The sequence below is a fragment of the Bubalus kerabau genome, chromosome 1 (genome assembly GCF_029407905.1).
Source record: "Bubalus kerabau isolate K-KA32 ecotype Philippines breed swamp buffalo chromosome 1, PCC_UOA_SB_1v2, whole genome shotgun sequence".
NCBI classification, from domain to species: Eukaryota; Metazoa; Chordata; class Mammalia; order Artiodactyla; family Bovidae; genus Bubalus; species Bubalus kerabau.
The window spans coordinates 36825242-36848633 of record NC_073624.1 but is presented as its reverse complement, the minus strand read 5'-3'; the positions used below and the strand labels follow the sequence as shown (position 1 = coordinate 36848633).

The 23392-nt window shown below is 41.8% G+C and overlaps 1 long non-coding RNA gene across 1 annotated transcript; it reads right to left on the bottom strand.

The window, feature by feature from the left end:
* Positions 1–10413: 10413 nt before the first annotated feature.
* Positions 10414–22065, bottom strand: LOC129646205 (uncharacterized). The gene is made up of 3 exons (XR_008711768.1): positions 21440–22065; positions 12467–12583; positions 10414–11924 (listed from the first exon to the last, which is right to left on the bottom strand). It is a non-coding gene; the product is annotated as an uncharacterized LOC129646205 (long non-coding RNA).
* Between the last annotated feature and the right edge of the window lie 1327 nt (positions 22066–23392).

Here is a 23392-nt window from a genome sequence, read left to right as displayed (position 1 = left end):
GCAATGGAGCAAAGACAGTCTCTTCAATAGTGGTGCTGGAACAACTGGACAAACTCATGCAAACGATATGAATCTAAGCACAGATCTTGTATTTTTCACAAAAATTAACTCAAAATGGATCATAGGCCTGAAAGTAAAACACAAAACTATAAAAACTCCTAGAAGAAAAGGTAGGAGAAAAGTTAGACTTATATTTCAGTATGGTGATGACTTTTTCAATACAATACCAAAGGCACAATCCATGAGAGAAGAAATTGATAAGCTGGACTTCATTAAAATTTAAAACTTGTGCTCTGTGAAAGACACTGTCAAGAAAATGAGAAGACAAATCACAGACTGGGAGAAAATGTTTGCAAAAGACATAGTTTGATAAGGGACGTGTCCAAAATACACAGAGAACCCGTAAAACTCAACAATAGAAACCAACAACCTAATTAACAAATGGGCTTCCCTGATGGCTCAGTAGATAAAGGGATCCTCAGTAGATAAAGGAATCCTTCTTCCCAATCCTGGGTTGGGAAGTTTCCCTAGAAGAGGGCATGGCAACCCACTCTAGTATTCTCGCCTGGAGAATCCCCAGGGAGGCTGGCAGGCTGCAGTACATGGGGTCACAAGGAGTTGGACATGACTGAGCGACTAAGCACAGAGCAATTAATAAATGGTCAAAGACCTTAATAGACTCTTCATCTAAAAAGATGCTCCACATTATATGTCATCATATAACTCTAAGCATGTGATCCAGTAATTGCTCTCCTTGATATTTATCCCAAGGACTTGAAAACTTATGTCTACACAGAAATCTGCACACGGATTTTTATTAGCATCTTTATTTAGAATTGCCAAAACTTGGAAGCAATCATGATGTCTTCAACGGGTGAATGGATAAACTGTGGGACATTCAGATGGGCTTCCCTAAATTGCTCAACAGGTAAAGAATCTGCCTGCAATGCAGAAGACACAGGAGATGAGGGTTCAATACCTGGGTCGAGAAGCTCTCCTGGAGGAGGAAATGGCAACCCACTTCTGTATTCTTGCTTGGAGAATCCCATAGACAGAGGAGCCTGGCAGGCTACAGTCCATGGGGTCACAAAGAGTCGGACACAACAGAAATGACTGAGTACACACAAAAACAAATGAGCTATCAAATCATGAAAAGAAATAAAGAAATCTTAAATACATATTACTAAGTGAAAGAAGTCAGTCTGAAAAGGCTTTAAAATATATGATTGCAATTCTGTGGCATTTGGGAAAAGGCAAGAAGATGGAGACAATAAAGAGATCAGAAGTTTGGTGAGGAGAGAAGGAAAGGAAAGTGGAGGAGGCAGGGAGAGATGAATAAGCAGAGGACAGATGATTTTTAGGGCAGCGACAATATTCTGTGTAATATGATAATGATGTATATATTTCATTATTCATTTGTCTAAACAGATAGAATGAATAAAACCACAACTGAACCCTTGGATAAACTATGGATTTATGAACGCTGGGTAATTATTATGTGTCAATGTAGGTTTGAAAGTGAAAGAGAAAGTTGCTCAGTTTTATCCAACTCTTTGCGACCCCATGGACTACATAGTCCAGGGAATTCTTCAGGCCAGAATACTGGACTGGGTAGCCATTCCCTGCTCCAGGGAATCTTCGCAACCCAGGGTTCAAACCCAGGTCTCCCACATTGCAGGTGGATTCTTCATCAGTTGAGCCACAAGGGAAGCCCAAATGTAGGTTTATCATTTGTTAAAATAGAAAAGCACAATTCCGATAAGTGATGTCGATAAGGGGGAGGTTATGGCTCAGACGGTAAAGCGTCTGCCTGCAGGGAGGGAGACCCGGTTTCAGTTCCTGGGTCAGGAAGATACCCTGGAGAAGGAAATGGCAGTCCACTCCAGCACTCTTGCCTGGAAATTCCCACGGACAGAGGAGCCTGATAGGCTTCAGTCCATGGGGTCGCAAAGAGTTGGACACGACTGAGGGACTTCACTTTCACTTTCACTTTATGTATACATAGGGGAAGAGGATCTAAGGAGAGCTCTCTACCTTCTTCTCAATTTTATTGTAAACCAAAAACTTCTCTGAGGAAATAAAGTTTTCAAAAGTCTGAGACCTGTTTTTGTTGGTTTATAGAGAATAGAAAGGGCTAATATATGTCTAATATCCTCAAACTTTCTTGAAAATAAAAAAAATGGAACTTTTAATTCAGTGCTCTGTGAGTGCCAATTTTTTAGGAAAAAAAGAAACTCTCATAGAAAGTTCTGCTCTGAAACATTTTGATATAAGAAGCCAAATTCAAAACATCATGTGAATCCTTGGATAGGTCTAGTTTTATCATTTTGGTTTAAAAATAACAATATTGAGATTGTGACCAAAATAGCAGAGTAGGAAGACCCTAGGCTTACCCCCTCCCACAGGTATACCAGAATTATAACTATTGACAGAGCAACTAGTGATGAGAAAGACTGGAAGACTAGGAGACAGATCTACCACTAAAAGCATAAAGAAGGAACCATAATGAGAGGGTAGGAGGCACAGAGATGCCACATAGTAAAGACCCATACTCCTGCGTCGGTGATCCACAAATAAGAGGATGATTACAGTTGCAATTTCTCCCCAAAGAACAAGGGTTGGAGCTCCACACTGTGCTCCCCAGCCTGGGCGTCCTGCAGTGAGAAGATGAGCCCCCAGAACATTTGGCTTTGATGCCAGCAAGGCTTACTTTTGGGAGAGCCAGAGGGCTGTGGAAAATAGAGACTGCACTCTTAAAAGGTGAACACAAAATCTCACATGCTCTGGAACACAGCGCAGAGCAGTAATTTGAAAGGAGCCTTGATCAGACCTACCTGCTGATCTTGAGGAGCCTTCTGGAGAGGCAGGAGGCAACTGGAGCTCACCGGGGAAACAAGGACACTAGTAGCAGCTATTTGGGAGCTCATTCTCCCATGAGGATACGGTGCCGGCAAGCATCCTTCCCCTGCTCATCAGCGCTGGGACTCAGCCCCGCCCACCAACCCGTCTACACCACTACTGGAACATGTCAGGCCATGCAACTAGCTAGGCAGGGACATTGGTCAACGGATGAACAGGCTGGCCCCCTTAAGACCCCCAGTACCATAGCTTCCCCAGAACCCAGCCCTTTATCCAGAGAGCACAGGACCTGGCCGCACACACCAGTGTGCACGTGCTAAGTCACCTCAGTCGTGTTGGACTCTTTGCAAACTTATGGACGGCAGCCCACCAGGCTCCTCTGTCCATGGGGATTCTCTAGGCAAGAATACTGGAGTGCGTTGCCATGCCCTCCTTCAGGGGATCTTTGCCACCCAGGGATCAAACCTGAGTCTCCTGCATTGCAGGTGAATTCTTTACCGCTGAGCCACTGGAGAAGCCCCCACATACCAGAGGGTGAGCACTAAGCCTGGGACCAACCTCACCCACCAGAGGGAAGGCCCCAGCTCCAGGACACCCTGGGCTCTGCAGCCAGAGACCCCAGGGCTTGCCTCTACCCATCAGCAGGCAGAACCCTTGAACCCTTCAACTACACACCCCGAGATCTAGCATCACTCACCAGTGGGCTGACTGCAGCAATGGGATGTACAATATCACTAATCATCAAATGCAAACCCAAACCACAGTGAGATATCACCTCACGCCTGTCAGAATGGCTTTTATCAAAGAGATAGCAAATAACAAGTGTTGGTGAGGATGTGGAAAAAAGGGAATCCTTTTGTACTGCTTGTGGGAAAGTAAATTGACATGGCCACTCTCTGAAACACCGTATAGAGATTCCTCAATTATTAAAGACAGAAGTACCATATGATCCAGCAACCCCACTCCTGGGTATTTATCTGAAGAAAACAAAAACACTAATTCAAAAAAAAATGTATGCAGCCTCATGTTCATTGCTACATCATTTACAATAGCCAAGATATGGATATAACCTAAAAGCTCATTAAAGATGAATGGATAAAGAAGCTATGGTTTATATATAAAACAGTGGAATATTAACCATTAAAAAAAGAATGAAATCTTGCCATTTGCAACAACATGGGTGGACCTAGAGGACATTATGCAAAACAAGTAAATGAAATAAGTGAAATAAATAAGACAGAGAAAAACAAATACTGCATGATTTCACTTATAGGGAACCTAAAAAATAATACAAATGAACAAACATAAAAATACAGAAACAAAGTTATAGATGCAGACAAAAAAAGTGGTGGTTGCCATAGGGGATTGCTTTGAGGGGAGGAAATCAGTAGGTGATATTAATAGGTACAAACTTCCAATTGCAAAATAAATGAGTCACAGGTATGAAATGCACAGGGTAGGGAATATAGTCAGTCACTATGTAATATATTTGCATGGTGGCACATGGTAATTAGACTTAATGATGTTACCATTTTGAAATGTGTGTGCTGGGCTACGCTTAGTCGCTGAGTTGTGTCCGATTCTTTGCGACCCCACGGACTGTGGCTCTCCAGGCGCCTCTATTCATGGGATTCTCTAGGCAAGAATACTGGAGTGGGTTGCCATGCCCTCCTCCAGGGGATATTCCCAACCCAGGGATTAAACCCAGGTCTCCTGCACTGCAGGCAGATTCTTTACAGTCTGAGCCACCAGGGAAGCCCTTTGAAATGTATAAAAACATCAAATCACTATGTTGTGAACAGGAACTACCATAGTGCTGAAGGTCAAGTATACTTCAAAAGCAAACAAACAAAAGCAAAGAAACCCTGGTGGTCCAGTGGTTAAGAATCTGTCTTGCAATGCAGGGACACAAGTTCAATCCCTGGTGTGGGAACTAGGATTCCACATGTCATAGAGCAACTAAACCCCTGCACCACAATTTCTGAAGCCCATGCACTTTGGAGCCCGCAAGCCACAACTAGAGAGTCTGAGTGCCACAAGAAAGATCCCACATGCTGCAACTAAGACCTGACACAGCCAAATAGATAAATATTTAAACAAACAAACCCGTAAAAGAGATCAGATTTGTAGTTATCAGAGGCAGAGGTTGGGGGAGGGGGAGAATTGGATGAAGGTAGTCAAAATGTACAAACTTCCAGATATAAGATAAATAAGGATTAGGGATGTAATATATATAATGATACATGTAATGAACACTGCTGTATGTTATGTATGAAAGTTTTTAAGAAAGGAAATCCCAAGAGTTCTCATCACAAGGGAAAAAATTGTTTCCTATACCTTTATTTTTGTATCTACATGACATGATGATGTTCACTAAATTTATTATGATAATCATTTCATTTTTTATGTAAGTCAAATCATCATGCTGTACACCTTAAATGTATAGAATGCTATATCAATGATAGCTCAATAAAACTGGATGATAAATAAATAAATAAAAACAATAATATGTCTTTTCTCCGATTTTACCAGTGTGGGGTTTAACACAAATGTCTAATTTTTAAAAGCAAGATTAACTTTTCTAATAGTTAATCTAAGCTTCCTAAAATTCTTGTACCATTCACAGATTAGGTAGATTAACTTTATTCTCACAGAACATTTACAACCACTGAAAATACAAAATAATGTGATCAGTGATATTGAGTTATAATACCAAGAAAACTTTCATATCAACAGCAGTTATATTTTGTAATGTGTTAGATTAAGTGTAATATCCAAAATTCTTAGTTAACATAACACTTAAACTAATATTAAATTGAGTTAACTAATGTATAATCTTTGGATAGCTGGACAATTTCTAAGTAAAATAAAATATTGAAATATTGATCACAAAATATAATTTTGGTAAGAAACATATACTTTTGTATCTTATTTTTATATGAGATAGAATGACAGTAATTTTGCATTCAGTCACTCAGTCATGTCCAACTCTGTGTGATCCCACGGACTGCAGGACTCCAGGCTTCCTGACACATCACCAACTCCCAGAGCTTGCTCAAACTCATGTCCATCCAACCATCTCATCCTCTATCATCACCTTCTCCCACCTTCAATCTTTCCCAGCATCAGGGTCTTTTCCAACGAGTCAGCTGTTTGCATCAGGTGGCCAAAGTATTGGAGTTTCAGCTTCAGCATCAGTCCTTCCAATGAATATTCAGGACTGATTTCCTTTAGGATTTAGGAGGAGGGAGAGGGAATGGCAAATGACTTCAGTATTCTTGCCTTAAGAACCCCATGAACAATAACTTTGCATTATGTTCATGTGAATGTGCTCAAGTTTTAAAAAAGAATAAAAGCACTATGTCTGATGATAAGGGGTCATATTACGTGTGCTCATGAGCTTTGTTGTAATGAGATCAGATCAGATCAGTCGCTCAATCGTGTACGACTCTTTGCGACCCCATGAATCGCAGCACGCCAGGCCTCCCTGTCCATCACCAACTCCCGGAGTTCACCCAGACTCACGTCCATTGGGTCAGTGATGCCATCCAGCCATCCTCTGTCGTCCCCTTCTCCTCTTGCCCCAAATCCCTCCCAGCATCAGAGTCTTTTCCAATGAGACAACTCTTCGCATGAGGTGGCCAAAGTACTGGAGTTTCAGCTTTAGCATCATTCCTTCCAAAGACATCCCAGGGCTGATCTCCTTCAGAATGGACTGGTTGGATCTCCTTGCAGTCCAAGGGACTCTCAAGAGTCTTCTCCAACACCACAGTTCAAAAGCATCAATTCTTCGGCACTCAGCCTTCTTCACAGTCCAATTCTCACATCCATACATGACCACAGGAAAAACCATAGCCTTGACTAGACGAACCTTTGTTGGCAAAGTAATGTCTCTGCTTTTGAATATGCTATCTAGGTTGGTCATAACTTTCCTTCCAAGGAGCAAGTGTCTTTTAATTTCATGGCTGCAGTCACCATCTGCAGTGATTTTGGAGCCCAGAAAAATAAAGTCTGACACTGTTTCCCCATCTATTTCCCATGAAGTGATGGGACCGGATGCTATGATCTTCATTTTCTGAATGTTGAGCTTTAAGCGCACTTTTTCACTCTCCACTTTCACTTTCATCAAGAGGCTTTTTAGTTCCTCTTCACTTTCTGCCATAAGGGTGGTGTCATCTGCATATCTGAGGTTATTGATATTTCTCCCAGCAATCTTGATTCCAGCTTGTGTTTCTTCCAGTCCAGCGTTTCTCATGATGTACTCTGCATATAAGTTAAATAAGCAGGGTGACAATATACAGCCTTGACGAACTCCTTTTCCTATTTGGAACCAGCCTGTTGTTCCTTGTCCAGTTCTAACTGTTGCTTCCTGACCTGCATACAAATTTCTCAAGAGGCAGATCAGGTGTTCTGGTATTCCCATCTCTTTCAGAATTTTCCACAGTTTATTGTGATCCACACAGTCAAAGGCTTTGGCATAGTCAATGAGGCAGAAATAGATGTTTTTTCTGGAACTCTCTTGCTGTTTCAATGTTCCAATGGATGTTGGCAATTTGATCTCTGGTTCCTCTGCCTTTTCCAAAACCAGCTTGAACGTCTGGAAGTTCACGGTTCACGGATTGCTGAAGCATGGCTTGGAGAATTTTGAGCATTACTTTACTAGCGTGTGAGATGAGTGCAATTGTGAGGTAGTTTGAGCATTCTTTGGCATTGCCTTTCGTAGGGATAGGAATGAAAACTGATCTTTTCCAGTCCCGTGGCCACTGCTGAGTTTTCCATATTTGCTGGCAAATTGAGTGCAGCACTTTCACGGCATCATCTTTCAGGATTTGAAATAGCTCAACTGGAATTCCATCACCTCCACTAGCTTTGTTCATAGTGATGTTTTCTAAGACCCACTTGATTCACATTCCAGGATGTCTGGTTCTAGGTCAGTGATCACACCATCGTGATTATCTGGGTCATGAAGATCTTTTTTGTACAGTTCTTCTGTGTATTCTTGCCATCTCTTCTTAATATCTTCTGCTTCTGTTAGGTCCATACCATTTCTGTCCTTTATCGAGCCCATCTTTGCATGAAATGTTCCTTTGGTATCTCTGATTTTCTTGAAGAGATCTCTAGTCTTTCCCATTCTGTTGTTTTTCTCTATTTCTTTGCATTGATCACTGAAGAAGGCTTTCTTATCTCTTCTTGCTATTCTTTGGAACTCTGCATTCAGATGTTTATATCTTTCCTTTTCTCCTTTGCTTTTCACTTCTCTTCTTTTCACAGCTATTTGTAAGGCCTCCCCAGACAGCCATTTTGCTTTTTTACATTTCTTTTTCATGGGGATGGTCTTGATCCCTGTCTCCTGTACAACGTCACGAACCTCCATCCATAGTTCATCAGGCACTCTATCTATCAGATCTAGGCCCTTAAATCTATTTCTCACTTCCACTGTATAATCATAAGGGATTTGATTTAGGTCATACCTGAATGGTCTAGTGGTTTTCCCTACTTTCTTCAATTTAAGTCTGAATTTGGCAATAAGGAGTTCATGGTCTGAGCCACAGTCAGCTCCTGGTCTTGTTTTTGCTGACTGTATAGAGCTTCTCCATCTTTGGCTGCAAAGAATATAATCAATCTGATTTTGGTGTTGACCATCTGGTGATGTCCATGTATAGAGTCCTAAAACCCTTATTTATGACAAGTAATTCTAAATTACCTTTTCCCTACTACCAGTTCTTTCTGTAAAGGAAGAAGATGGAATAAGAGGACTGGATTAACCCTCCTGCCTTAAATAACTAAAACACTGGGAAAATTTGTATGGAACAGTGGTTTTCAGGCTTTGAACAGTAGAAGGTATGCTGTGGGTCTGCAGTAGGTTCCTCCTCTCTGTTCAGCAAATGTTCTAAAATGGGAAAGACTAAAGATCTATTCAAGAAAATTGGAGATATCAAGAGACTATTTCATGCAAAGGTGGGCATGAAAAAAAGGACAGAAACTAGAAGGACCCACGTGAAGCAAAACATATTAGGAAGAGGTAGCAAGAAAACATAGAAATACTATGCAGAAAAGGTCTTAATGACCCAGAAAACCATAATGCTGTGGTCACTCACCTAGAGTCAGACATCCTGGAGAGCGAAGTCAAGTGGGACTTAGGAAGTATTAATATGAACAAAGCTAGTTAAGGTGATGGAATTTCAGCTGAGATATTTCAAATCCTAAAAGATGATGCTGTTAAAGTGCTATACTCAACATGTCAGCAAATCTGGGTAGCTCACAGTGGCCACAGGAATGGAAAAGATCAGTTTTTATTTCAATTCCAAAGAAGGGCAATGCCAAAGAATGTTCAAACTACTGTACCATTGCTCTCATTTCACATGCTAGCAAGATTATGCTCAAAATCCTTCAAGCTAGGCTTCAGCAGTATGTGAACCAAGAGTTTCTATATGTATAAGTTGGGTTTTTAAGAGGTAGAGGAACCAGAGATCAAATTGCCAGCATTAGTTGGATCACAGGGAAAGCAAGGGAGTTCCAGAAAAATATCTGCTTCATTGACTATGCTAAAGCCTTTGAGTGTGTGAATCACAACAAACTGTGGGAAATTCTTCAAGAGATGGGAATACCAGACCACCTCACTTGTCTCCTGAGAAACTTGTATGTGGTTCAAGAAGTAATAGTTAGAACCAGACATGCGACAACTGACTGGTTCAAACTTGGGAAAGGAGTACAACAAGGCTGGATATATTGTCACTCTGCTTATTTAACTTATATGCATAGTATATAATATGAAATGCTAGGTTGGATAAATCACAAGCTGGTATCAAGATTGCAAGGAGAAATATCAACAAACTCAGATATGCAGATGATAACACTTTAAATGGCAGAAAATGAAGAGGAACCAAAGAGTTCTTGATAAAGTTAAAAGGAGAGTGAAAATGCTAGCTTAAAACTCAACATTCAAAAAACTAAGATCTTGGCATCTGGTCCCATCACTTCATGACAAATAGAAAGGGAAAAAGTGGAAGCAGTGACAGACTTACTTTCTTGGGCTCCAAAATCACTGCAGATAGTTACTGCAAACATGAAATTAAAAGATGCTTGTTCTTGCAAGGGAAGCTATTACAAAATTTGATAGCATATTAAAAAGCAGAGACATCACTTTACTGAAAAAGGTCTGTATAGTCAAAGCTATGGTTTTTCCAGTAGTCATGTATGGATGTGAGAGTTGGACCATAAAGAAAGCTGAGCATCAAAGAATTGATGCCTTCAAATTGTGGTGTTGGAGAAGACTCTTAAGAGTCCTCTGGATTGTGAGGATATCAAACCCATCAATCTTAGAGGAAATCAACCCTGAATATTCAATGGAAGGACTGATGCTGAAGCTGACTCATTGGCAAAGACCCTGATGCTGGGAAAGACTGAAGGCAAAAGGAGAAAGGGGTGGCAGAGGATGAGATGGTTAGATAGCATCACTGACTCAGTGGACATGAATTAGAGCAAACTCTGTAAGACAGTGGAGGACAATGGGGGAGCCTGGCGTGCTACAGTCCATGGGGTCGCAAAGAATCAGACACAACTTAGCATCTGAACAACAATAGCAGCAGCAGCATTACACATGTATAAGGAGACTACTCAAAGCTGGGGAAGAATCATCTGAAATGAGTAGTCAGGACAAGCAGGGAACGTCATACAGAGCCTAGAAGAGCTGTCATTCTCTCCAGCCAGAGTGGAAACGTTGTAATACATGGACCATTACAGATAGTCCTCAGAAGAATATTGCCTCATAGAGGGAAAAAATCAGCCTTCCCTAAATTCTTCTCTGGTGCCATATAACAAAGATTTAGAAATATAAAACAACATTGTCTAAGCAGGCATAATTGATATGTTGTGAAGACATAAGAATGACTTGAACCTAAGGTGATGTTCTCTAAGTAAGATCTTTAGAACTGCCAATAAATTTGTTTGCCGAAGTAGAGAGTATTTGGGCAGTGGTGATTTAGTGAAAAGTGCTTTATGTTACAGAAAAACACACCACAGACTAAAAAAAAAATGAAACAAGTTAGAAGAAATTAAAGGTAATAATCATAGTTGATATTTATTGAGCATTTACTATGTGGTAAGTACTAGTCTAATTTGTATCAGCTTTTTTATTCCTTGTGAAAGCCATGGAGTTTTTAATCCCCATTTTACAGGTAAGGAAAATAAGGTCAAGATATGTTAATACATTTTAATGTCACCCAGTTAAGAAGCTAATATTCAGCTAAGAGATGATGAGGGTTTGAAATAAGGCAGTCTAAACTGAAAGAGTATGAAGAGCAAAAGACAAATTTGAGAAATAATAAGTAGAAAAGCTTATAAAAGTATAAATGATTAAATTGGCAGAGAGTGAAGGAAAAGTAGGACCTGAAGCTGACTTTGGGTTACTAATTAAAGAGTACTGCGATAAGAAAGATAGGCAATACAATGGGTGGTGTCCAATGGTGGTCCCTGGTGGTCCACGCTTCCAATGGAGGGGGTGAGAGTTCAATCTCTGATTGGGGAACTGAGAGCAGTACAGTCAAAAAGTAAAAATTTAAAGAAAAGAGAGAGAGATAGGAAATACAAGAGGAGCCTACAAAGCATGCAGCATATGGGAGATGTGTGTGTGTGCTTGAGAAAAGGATTTTATTGAGAAAAGGATTTGAGAAAAACTATAAGTTCATGATACATAAAATAAAAATTTCTTACTGAGTTGGAGAGGAGATACCTTTGGTTCAAAAACATGGGAATGAATGTATATCCGAAATGTGAGTAGAGTTCTTGAGTCAGGTGGTATTGAAGTATAGGTGTTATTGAAGCCAAGAAATGCTTTCAAGAGTAGTAATAAAATACTTGACCAATAGAGGCAAAGCAAAAAAGGTATGTAATTATCTCATATAACAAAAAATTTGAAGGTAGGCGATTCAACCTTTGGCAAGGTGGTTCAATGATGTTATCCACAGCCCAGTACTTGCTCTCTCTCTCTGCCTTCCCATCCTCAATATATTAGTTTAGACTTTGGGCTTGTCACTCATGCTTGCAGGATGGCTGTTGGCAGCTTCCTGAAACATAATATATAAACAGCATTTAAAACAGGAAGAGAACAGAATGACACCAGCAAGGACTTCTTGCCTGAATTTTTTTTCCAATCAGAAGGTGAGCCCCTTAGGAGCCCCTCCAATAACTTCCTCTTAAGTCTCATTGGTTAGACTTGATTCCCTGGGCATCCCTAGCTCAAGAGAGTGTGGGTCTATAGCAAAATAATATGAGATTGTCATTACTCCATGAGATTAATTATCATTCACTCCCCCCAAGACTAGGCATATTATGTACCACTACCCTAGAGAAGGAAATGGCAACCCATTCCAGTGTTCTTGCCTGGAGAATCCCGTGGACAGAGGATCCTGGTGGGATACAGTCCATGGGGTCACAAAGAGTCAGACACGACTGAGCGACTAACACACACACACACACACACACACACAACCCCTAGAGGGGAAAAAAAAAAAAAATCAGGCTTTTGTTAGAAGAAAGGGAGGAGAAGTGGCCTTTTGGCAGATAACCTAGCAGTATCAAAGGGTAGATGAACTCATCCATAGAGCACCTTTAAAATGAATGAGAAGCAGGACTTCCCTGTTGGTCCAGTGATTTGGATGTCACCTTCCAATGGAGGGGTGAGTGTTTGATCCCTGGGTGGGGAGCTCAGATCCCACATGCCTCTCTGTCAAAAAAAAAAAAAAAAGAACAAAACATAAAACAGAGCAATACTGCACAAATTCGATAAAGATTTTTAAAAGTCTGCATTTAAAAAAAGTCTTAAAAAAATAAAATAAGAAGGTCCAATGGTTTAAAAAAAATGGTCTAGTGGTTAAGACTCTGAGCTTCCAACGCAGGGGGCACTGGGTTCCATTCCTGGTCAGGAAACTAAGATCCTACATGCTGTGCAGCATGGCCAAAAAGAGAAATAAACAAAATTAAATAAAATGAATGAGAAAAGCAATGCGAACAGAGGATAAAACCCAGAGGGAGGACAGTATCTGAAAAATCTTTAAGAGGCAGAAGAAAACAGAAAGGGATTGAGAAGCAGTAGTCTGAAAGGTAGTCACTTGGCTAGCACCATACTAGCCAATTAGCCATCACAGAGGTGATGGGTCACCGTCTTCACACGGTGTGCCCTAGAGAAGGACGCAGACAACAAAAGAGCACGAAAGTTGATACGGGTCTACAAGCAGCAGTCCTCAACTTTGGCATTATTGACACTCTGGGTCAGATGATTCATTGTTGGGGGGTTGTCCTGTGTATTGTAAGATGTTTGGCAGCAACCCTGGTCTGTGCCATTAGCTTCCAGTAGCAATTCTCCTCACCTTCCCCATTCCCCATCTCTGCTCTCAGTTGAGAACCACTAGTCTACACAGCAAGAACACACTTCAGGAAAGACTGCTGCTGCTACTGCTAAGTCGATTCAGTCGTGTCTGACTCTGTGCGACCCCATAGATGGCAGCCCACCGGGCTCCACCGTCCCTGGGATTCTCCAGGCAAGAACACTGGAGTGGGTTGCCATTTCCTTCTCCAATGCATGAAAATGAAAAGTGAAGGTGAAGTCACTCAGTCGTGTCCGACTCTTAGCGACCCCATGGACTGCAGCCCACCAGGCTTCTCCATCCATGGGATTTTCCAGGCAACAGTACTGGAGTGGGGTGCCATTGCCTTCTCCGTCAGGAAAGACTACAAAGGGACAATTAAAATGGATCTTGAAAACTGGATATCATTTAGATAAATCTGTGTATGGTGGGGGAGAATTTCAAGTAACACTGTGCAAACACAGTGATGGAAGATTTCAGGTGTCCTTGCCACACAGCAGATATCCTTGACTGGCACATATGAGAGCATATGAGTGCAAGTTACATTCTTTAGAGTAGGGAAAAATCTCATCAGCACCAAGGGTTAAGAAGATTACTTGCCTTCTGTACATTTTGTGGATTGTGGCAAAGAGAGATTAAAGCCAGGAATAATAGTAATCCAAGGGGAAAGTAAAATAAATAACTAAATTATGGCAATGAGAGTGGGAACAGAAGGAGGGCTATGAGAGGTCTTGCAAAATAGAACTGGGAAGACTTAGTGATAATTGGATGTGAGAGGCTTGTGTCTTTCCTTCTTACTTTACATGCTATCTATGAAGACATGAAGGGTTTCTCTGGTGGCTCAGAGGTAAAGAATCCACCTGACAATGCAGGAGAGTCGGGTTGGATCCCTGGGTTAGGAAGATCCATTAGAGGAGGAAATGGCAACTCACTCCAGCATTCTTTTCTGGGAAATCCCATGGAGACAGAGAAACCTGGAGGGCTACAGTTCGTGGGGTCACAAAGAGTTGGACATGCCTTAGTGACAAAACAACAACAACATGAAGACGTGAACTATATTAAAGTTTGCAGCCTGGATGACTGGGAGAATGTTGATGGCATCAGTGGAGAGAAGGAAGACAGCAGGACAAACAGGTTTAAGAAAGAAGATTGTGTGCTTGGATTTGGACCAACTGGACTTGAAATAATAGTGATGAATCAGCTATGCTGGTGGATTAGTCGCTAAGTTGTGCCTGACTCTTGCGATCCCATGGACTGTAGCCTGCCAGTCGCCTCTGTCCATGGGATTCTCCAGGCAAGAATACTGGAGTGGGTTGCCATTTCCTTCTCCAGGGGATCTTCCTGACCCAGGAATCGAACCCAGACTGAGCTATGAGCCTTTGGAAATAAAGTCTGGAGATCAGGAGAGAGATTAGAATCGGAGGCATAGTTTCGGAGACAATCAGACTTGAAGTGACAGTTGAGACACCTAGGAAGAGGGTGTCAGGGCCAGGTTGAGGTGGGATGGCTATCTTGCCTACACCTAGAAGGCAGGAGAAGAAAGAAGTATGATCATAATTAGGGAAAGGACCTGCTGGAGAGACTGGAGAGGGTCCAGGATAGCCTAGTATCTTGGAAGGAAAGAGTTTCAAGGGAAAAGCAGCCAACTTTGTGAGTCAGGGTGAGAAGCGCCCTGAGACATGATAGAAAGCTAGCAGAAAGATTTACAATATCCTCTCAAGACAGATGGGTGTTAGCTTATTTTTAAAGGATTCAGAAGAAAGATTCCATAAATTCCCTCTTGGTGTTCTTTTCTTGGTTAAGATGTGTCTTTAAGATTCTGGAATTTCTTTTCTTGCACCTTCAGTCCATATCCTTCACTTATTCCTTATGGGAAATGATCAGCTGTTACTTATTCTAAGTGATTGGGATTGAAGGATTCATAGGAGATGTGTGGAGCAAATAAAGTGGGCCTCCAGTGATGGGCACTGTACATGTAATAACTCATTTCTCTCTTAAAACATACCTCTAAGGTAGGTACTCCTTTTTTTGTATTAGTGATGTTAAAAAATGAAATCGAGTTTCCACGAGATTAAATAATTTCATGAACAGTTATACATTACAAATTAGTGAACCTGGGGATACAAATTCAGATCTGGTTCTAAAGCCAGTGCTTTTCCCTAATTTGTGTTGGGCTTCCCTGATAGCTCAGTTGGTAAAGAATCTGCCTTCTATGAAGGAGACACCCGTTCAATTCCTGGGTTGGGAAGATCCCCTGGAGAAGGGAAAGGCTACCCACTCCAGTATTCTGGCTTGGACAATTCCATGGACTGTATAGTCCATGGGGTTGCAAAGAGTTGGACTCGACTTAGCAACTTTCACTTTGTTTGATGACTATTCATGAAAAAGTGCCTTTTGTGGTTGTTCACTTGCTAAGCTGTGTCCAACTCTTTGTGACTCCATGAACTGAAGCCTGCTAGGCTCCTCTGTCCTTGGGATTTCCCAGGCAAGAAACTGGAGTGGGTTGCCATTTCCTTCTCCTGAGGATCTTCCCAACCCAGGGATCGAACTCACATCTCCTGCATTGCAGGCGAGCCAGCAGGGAAGTCTTCTCTTAACTTAGTTTAGAGATATAGAGTTAGGCTTGAGTCTGTTTGCTCCATGAGGGACAAGAATAAAGAATCAGATCAAAGGACTTCCCTGGTGGTCCAGTGGCTAAGACTCCTCTCTCCCAAAACAGGGGGCCTGGTTTCCATCCCTTGTCAGGGAATTAGATCTCACATGCACAACTAAACATCCTGCAAGCTGCAACTAAATCCAAGCACAGCCAAATAAATAAACATTTTAAAAAGTAAGCTAACTTATTAAAGAAGAAGAATCAGATCAAAAGAAAGTGTAAGGGAGTTGTAAAATTCTATCCTGTCCTGGGACAGTTGACCCACAGATTAGTAATTTATTTAGGGACAGCTGGGGTTACTACATCTTCCATGTTCAATAAGAAATCCTTGTTGAGCCCTTTCTGTCTTTGGTTATCAATACCAATGATAATGTGGGCACACATCATCTAACTTGGTACCTCCCCCTCCAATTTTGATCGGGGTGGCCAATACTCTCTGATACAGTGAGTCTAATTTTGCATGGAATTTAGATTCTAGTATGCATGGTGGCTCAGTCTGTAGAGAATCTGCTTGCAATGCAGAAGATCTGTGTTCGTTCCCTGATTTGGGAGAATTCCACGGAACAGAGGAGTCTGGCAGGCTACAATCCATGAGCTTGGAAGGAGTTGGACACAACTGAGCAACTAACACTTTCACTTTCATGTATATAAAAAAGGCTAAAAGTAGGCACGTCCTTGGTGGCTCAGTGATAAAGAATCCACCTGCCAATGCAGGAGACATGGGTTCAATCCCTGATCAGGGAAGATCCCAGATCTTAGTTGCCTTGGAGCAACTAAGCCCATGTGCCACAACTTACTGACCCTGTTCTCTAGAGCCCAAGAATCCCAATGACTGAGCCCATTCACCACAACCACTGAAGCCCGCTCATCCTAGAAGACTGTGCTCTGCAACAGAGAAGCCACTGAAGCAAGAAGCCTGCACACTGCAACTAGAGAGTCGCCTCCATTCACCATAACTAGAGAAAACCCCAGCGTGGCCATGAAGACTAGCATAGCCAAAAATAAATAAATAAATAAAATTTTTTATTTAAAAAAATGAAGAAGACTAAAAGTAAATCCATTGAGTTCAATTTTTCCTGGAAAATTTCTTAAACTTTCCATGAAGTATAGTATAAATGAATTTTTGAGTATTAAATTTAGTGTATGTATATACAAATATATATATTTTTTCCAGTAGTCATGTATGGATGTGAGAGTTGGACTATAAAGAAAGCTGAGCGCCAAAGAATTGATGCTTTTGAACTGTGGTGTTGGAGAAGACTCTTGAGAGTCCCTTAGACTGCAAGGAGATTCAACCAGTACATGTATACCTGGGGCGGATTCATTTTGATATTTGGCAAAACTAATATAATTTTGTAAAGTTTAAAAATAAAATAAAATTAAAAAAAAAAAGAAAAAGCTCAATATTCAGAAAACTAGGAAAAAAAAAAAAAAAGAAAATCAGTCCTGAGTATTCATTAGAAGGACTGATGTTGAAGCTGAAGCTCCTATACTTTGGCCACCTGATTCAAAGAGCTGACTCATTTGAAAAGACACTGATGATGGGAAAGATTGAAGGTGGGAGGAGAAGGGGTTGACAGAGGATGAGACGGTTGGATGGCATCACTGATTCAATGGACATGAGTTTGAGTAAGCTCCGGGAGTTGGTGATGGACAAGGAGGCCTGGTGTGCTGCAGTCCATGGGGTTGCAAAGAGTTGGACATGACTGAGTGACTGAACTGACTGACTGAATGATATACATATATAATAGTTGCGGGCATTAGAGGGAACATAAAAAAGATAAAACCTTGTAGCAATTTTCATTTTGAAAACTAGAGAAAAGGAGTCTTTTTCTGAATTTGTAGAGTAGAATTCTAGACTAGATGTGCCTCTACTTTTCTTTTCTTTAAAATACTTATTTATTTATCTTATTTTACTTGGCAGGATCTTTTGCACTGCAGGCTTCTCTCTATTTGCGGCTCACTGGCTCCAGAGCACTTGGGCTCAGTAGTTTCAGTACTTGGGCTTAGTTGCTCTGCAGCATGTGGGATCTTAGTTCCATGACCACAGTTTGAAACCACATCCCCTGCATTGCAAGGTGGATTCTTAACCACTGGACCACCAAGGAAGTCCCCCTCTATTCTTTATGACAGAAAGCATCATTGTTTTCTGCTAGTTCTCCTGAACCACGTCCCAGAAATTGAGAGAATGTGACTTTTCTTTCCTCTAAAGAAGATTTAGTAAGATACATGAGAGAAATTCTGCAGGTACATAGTTGGCATGTAATCTTCATAATGAATACAATAGCAGATTTTTTAATAACACTGATGACAAAAAGGAGCTGGGTTTCTGGGACTCTGAAGTCCCCTTCAAAGCTAGTGTCTCTGGAGACTGCTAGAAATTCTATCTCTTCTTCAAGTTCAGCAAAAACAAAAACAAACAACAACAACAACAAAAAACCCCCTGCCTATGGATACAGATATGGACTACATTAAGTTTGAAGAATCCAACTTCCTTCAATATCTTTTAACTGTGACTTTCTTGAGTCACTGACAGAATGACAGTCTTGGCTGATGATGACACTCTTCATTTGAGAACAGAAATTTTGGTGTCCGGGAGGGAAGTTTGGGAAATGTGTGCATGTCACAGAGAGGGAGATCTGTGGGACCTCCTTCTCAACACCAGAGGGAAATGGGAGAACAAACACAGCCACAGCCGATGGTCCTCAGGTCCTTGTGCCGATGTTAACTCCCTCAATTCCTCTTTCGCTTTACTTCTAGCTTCCCTTTGCCTTTACACCACCTTCTCTCTTCCTTCATTGCTGAAAGAATCCTTTCATGGGAAAGTCATTGGATCCAGATGTCATTGCCAGGCATGGTTCAGAATCTACTCATTAATTCATTCAGATCTGTCACCCCATCACTCTCTATCACCTTCCCATGCTTTATTTCTTCTCATAAAGTTTTCTACTAGCTACCTGATTTTTTAAAAAATACCTTTATTGAGATGTAGTTCACCTCATACAATTTACCTTTTTAAAGAGTATTGTAGTAGTGTTAGTTGCTCAGTTGTGTCTGACTCTTTGCAATCCCGTGTACTGCAGCCTGCTACTCTGTCCATGGGATTCTCCAGGCAAGAATACTGGAGTGGATTGCCATTCCCTTCTCTAGAGGATCTTCCCCACCCAGGGATCGAACCCGGATCTCCCACGTTACAGGCAGATTCTTGACCATTTGAGCTACAGGGAAGACCTACTTAAAGAGTATAATTCTATTTTATTATATTCACAGAGTGGTCCAACCCTCACCACAATCTAATTTTAGAACATTTTCATCATCCCCACAAAAAACTCAATACACATTAGCAGTGACTCTCTATTGCCCCATTCTTTCACCCCAGATTGGCAATAACCATCTATTTTCTGTCCTATTCCAGATATTTCAGATAAATGGAATTATGATTGGTGATCATTTGTGACTGGCTTCCTCCACTTCGTGTAATGTTTCCAAGGTTAAACGCAGCATGCATCAGTAGTTCATTTGTTTTTATTACCAAATAATATTCTATTCTGTGAATATACCACATTTTATTTACCCATTCAGTAGTTGATGGACACTTTGCTACTTGATTTATGTTCATACAATTTAACCATTCATTCACCTAACCAAATTTAGTTAAGCATCCACACACACATTTGTGTTGAACACTCCCTCTCCAGGATGATCGATATGATCTCAGGTGGCCTCCAAGCAATGGCTTGGAGTAGGGCATGGGTTCCCAGCCAGAGACTGAGGCTGGGTCGCAGTGGGGAGAGCACCAAATCCTAGCCACTAGACCAGTGGTTAGTGACAAAGGCCCTGGCCCTTTGGCTTTGCAGAAAAGAACTCCCACAAAGATGGAAAGTAATGAACCAAATAAAGTATTTATTAAGAGGGGGAAAAAAAGTAAAATTCTTGTGGATAGCCACATAGGTGGACTCCAAGAGTGTCGCTGAGTCGAGTCCTCGTGGCAGTTTGAATTACTTTTATGTGGTATTTCTTCTGGGTTTCCTTTGGCCAATCATTCTGATTTGCCTGGTTCACAGTCTATATTTGGTATATCTCAGGATCCTTCCATGTGTGCACATGCATCTCTTAGCCAAAATGGATTTTACTGAAAAGGCATATGGGTAGAACAGCCCTTGACATACTCCCCCTTTGACCTTCAAGGAACCTTTTCTGTACATGTGTGGTTGGGGCGATCTCCTGACTTCGAGAAAAGAAATATGTGGTGGTCTGGGCAGGGCCCAGCCTCCTCCCTAAATTGTCCTGCTTATTCTAGAGTTTCAGTTCATTGGGGTTAAATCTCCAATTGCTTGATGCTGTGGAGTGAGGAGGTATCTGCCTCCTGCCTCACCCTAGCTTTAGGAGATGACTACCATAAAGTATCCACCCTCAGGAATCTCATAATCTAATGATGTAACACCGAGTATGCATGCTCAGTCGCTATCCTGTCCGACTCTTTGCCACCCCGTGGACTGCAGCCTGCCAGGCTCCACTGTCCATGGGATTTCCCAGACAAGCACATCCATGCCAACAAATAATTAAAATAAGGGATATGGACAAAGCACAGTGTACAGACAAGGGCTCAATTCTGCCTGAGGGATTCAGCTTTGATTTCATAGTAAAGACTTCAGCTATAGTTACAAAAACGGGAAGTTGCCTGATTGACAGAGTGAGTTGCGGTCAACCAGAAGGGCATTTAAGCAAAAATCCTGGAGCCTGACCTGAGACCTGGAGAAGTAGCAATTCTGGAGCTTTCATATGGAAGACAAGAGAGGACCCAGAGAGGATGAACTGGTCTAGCAGGCAATGTTCAAATCAGAAAGAATTTTACATGTTCAGTCAATCAATTAAAATGATTTCCCCAGGTACAAAAGAAATTGACCAAAAAAAAAAAAAAAAAGTTTGAGCAGGGACTGTGGGACTAGAGGAAGGGGGTGGGAGAAACAGAGATTGGGCAAACTCTCAAAAATCATGCATGTGCTTCTTCCCATGCGAAAAACAACATTTAAAATTTTCTGTTTTAGATGTCGGGGACCCACTGTGTAATTTTGAGCAGGGGCATGCGGGAAAGTTGCTCTGGGGAGAGTCGGAAGTCAGGTGGGCAGGCAGCCGGCTCAGGAGGGAACCGCAATCAAGGACTGTGATCTGTTTTGTTTTTTTTCCCTCCTCCTTGACATGGTACATTTTCACATCAAAGATAACGCACACGCCAAGGCACTAATCCAAGGGTAACGTGTTTGAAACGCTAGCATCTTCCTCCAACCCCACGGGTGAGCTGAGAGGTGGATAAGGGTCTGAGCTGGGTGCAGGGGAGGAATTTTCGTGTTGGAAGAAACGCTACCCTCTGGGGGCAGTGTAGGGGAAACACAGCCTCAAGACTCTTCCTGCTGATGCAATCTGCAGGACAGCCAGCAGACTTCGCAGCCCGGGCCAGTCTGCAACGCGCCCGCCACGTGTGCCCGCCGCTACCCCGGCCGCTTCCCCAGACCCGCGCCTCCCGGAGCGCTCGGGACGCAGCGCCTCTGCCTCCTCTCACCTCTAGCTGCTGTGTTCGAGCTCTGGCCCCACGATGAAGGTAACCGCTTGTGATAATGACTGTACTTGTACAACAATGTATGAATTGAGCCCGCGATTCCTCAGACAGAGTTGGCAGACAGGGGACGGAGAAAGAACCGGCTCGCTGGTTGCCATGCAAAATGCTTGAAGCATCTTCCTTATCAATGAAGCTCGGACCGAGCCTTCCCTTCATTTTTCTCTTCAGATTTCTGCTCAACTCGTCACAGGATGTGCCGCCTCAAGGTTTTTCACAGCTGTATTTGTGAAGCGAGATAAAAGGCGGCACGCAGCTCCTTCCCCTGCCTGTTTTGAAGTCTAGAAAGGGAGAGGAAGCTCTTCTCAATTTCTAAGATGCACAGGAGGTGGGGGGTTTTGGAGAAGAGGTCTGGGAGTGTCCCTGGTAGTATATGGCGGTTTTCTGCCGGCTGTAAGTTACAAAGGTTCAGAACTAGGTGGCGGTGGGAGATGGAAGGAATCTGTCCCATCTCTATTAAAAACAGAAGGCTCTTCTTATTCTGTTCCTTGTGGAAATTCAAGCTTCTAGGAGTTAGTTACAAATCATCAAATAAGCCTAAGGGCTTTTTTTTTTTTAATTCAAGAGCACCCTAGTGACATTTATTCTTATGCTAATCAAGGATAAAGAGCCCAGCTGCTTATTACTTAGGAAGGTGTAGAAATGAACAGGGTTCTGTTTTCCCACGTTGTAAAACTGCAATTGTTTTAAAAAAACCGAAGCATGGGCAAGTGCTATTGCTATCCAACATCCTGGAAGTAGGCGAGTCCTATATGCAGTCTGAACTTTGAGGAGAAAAAGGCCACGGTTCAGAGTTTCCTAGGAGAGCATTAAGTACAGTTGCTAACTGGGCTTACCCACAACCCATCCCAGTCTACATCTGTGCTTACAAGAAAGGATGTCTTTTCACCAAACAAACATTTCCACTGTGATTAAGCAGGAAATGAGTGGAAAATGTAGTTCTGTATTAAAAGGGATCATGCAAATGTGCTGTGTTGAAAAAAGTCTCTAGAGATTTCTATTTCTGGCTTGCTCCTGTCTAATTTCAGATGAAAAATATACTCTGAGTATCGAATTAGTGAGTAAAAGGAGAGAATTATGAGAATAAACAGTCTTGCTTTTCAGCTTTCTCCTGTCCCAGGTGGAATTTAGTGGATTATGCATTTCTGTAAATTCATGGGTGCTTTAGCATGAGTACAAAACACCTGGCCCTTTACACAGGAAACTGGAGAATCTCTTCAAGTAGTCTCATCTCTGTTTTCTTATATTTTACTAAGATTAAGAAAGAAATGATTATGTGTTCTAGGCATGATCTAAGGTGTATGTAAGGTTCCCTTTTTTTTTTTTCAAAAACATTTCTACTCACCTTTTACCTCAGTATTTATATCATAATCATCATTTTTAAAAAATGATTTGCGCATAACACCATGATAAGATCTGCTGTGCTGCTGCTGCTGCTTAGTCAATAAGTCATGTCCAGCTCTTTGCCACCCCATGGACTGCAGCCAACCAGACTCCTCAGTCCATGGGATTTGCCAGTCAAGAACACTGGAGTGGGTTGCCATTTCCTTCTCCAGGGGATCGTCCCAACCCAGGGACGGAACCCGCATCTCCTGTTTGGCAGGCGAATTCTTTACCACTGAACCACCTGGGAAGCCCTTGATAAGTTCTGTCCTCAGATAATTTTCCAGACATAGTCTTGCCTGGGAGCTATTATTTTAAGATGGACACATACAGAACAAACAACCGAGTGAGAAAAATTGCATACCCATTGAATAAGATGTGTATAAAAGTGGGAAGTACCTATTATAATTTACTGAATGAAAGTGGAGATGACGTGTATCTGAAAGGACAGAGACAAGAAGTCTTTGTCAGGGATGCATGGTTAAGTGAAGGAAGAGGGCTGTTTGTGTGTGTGCA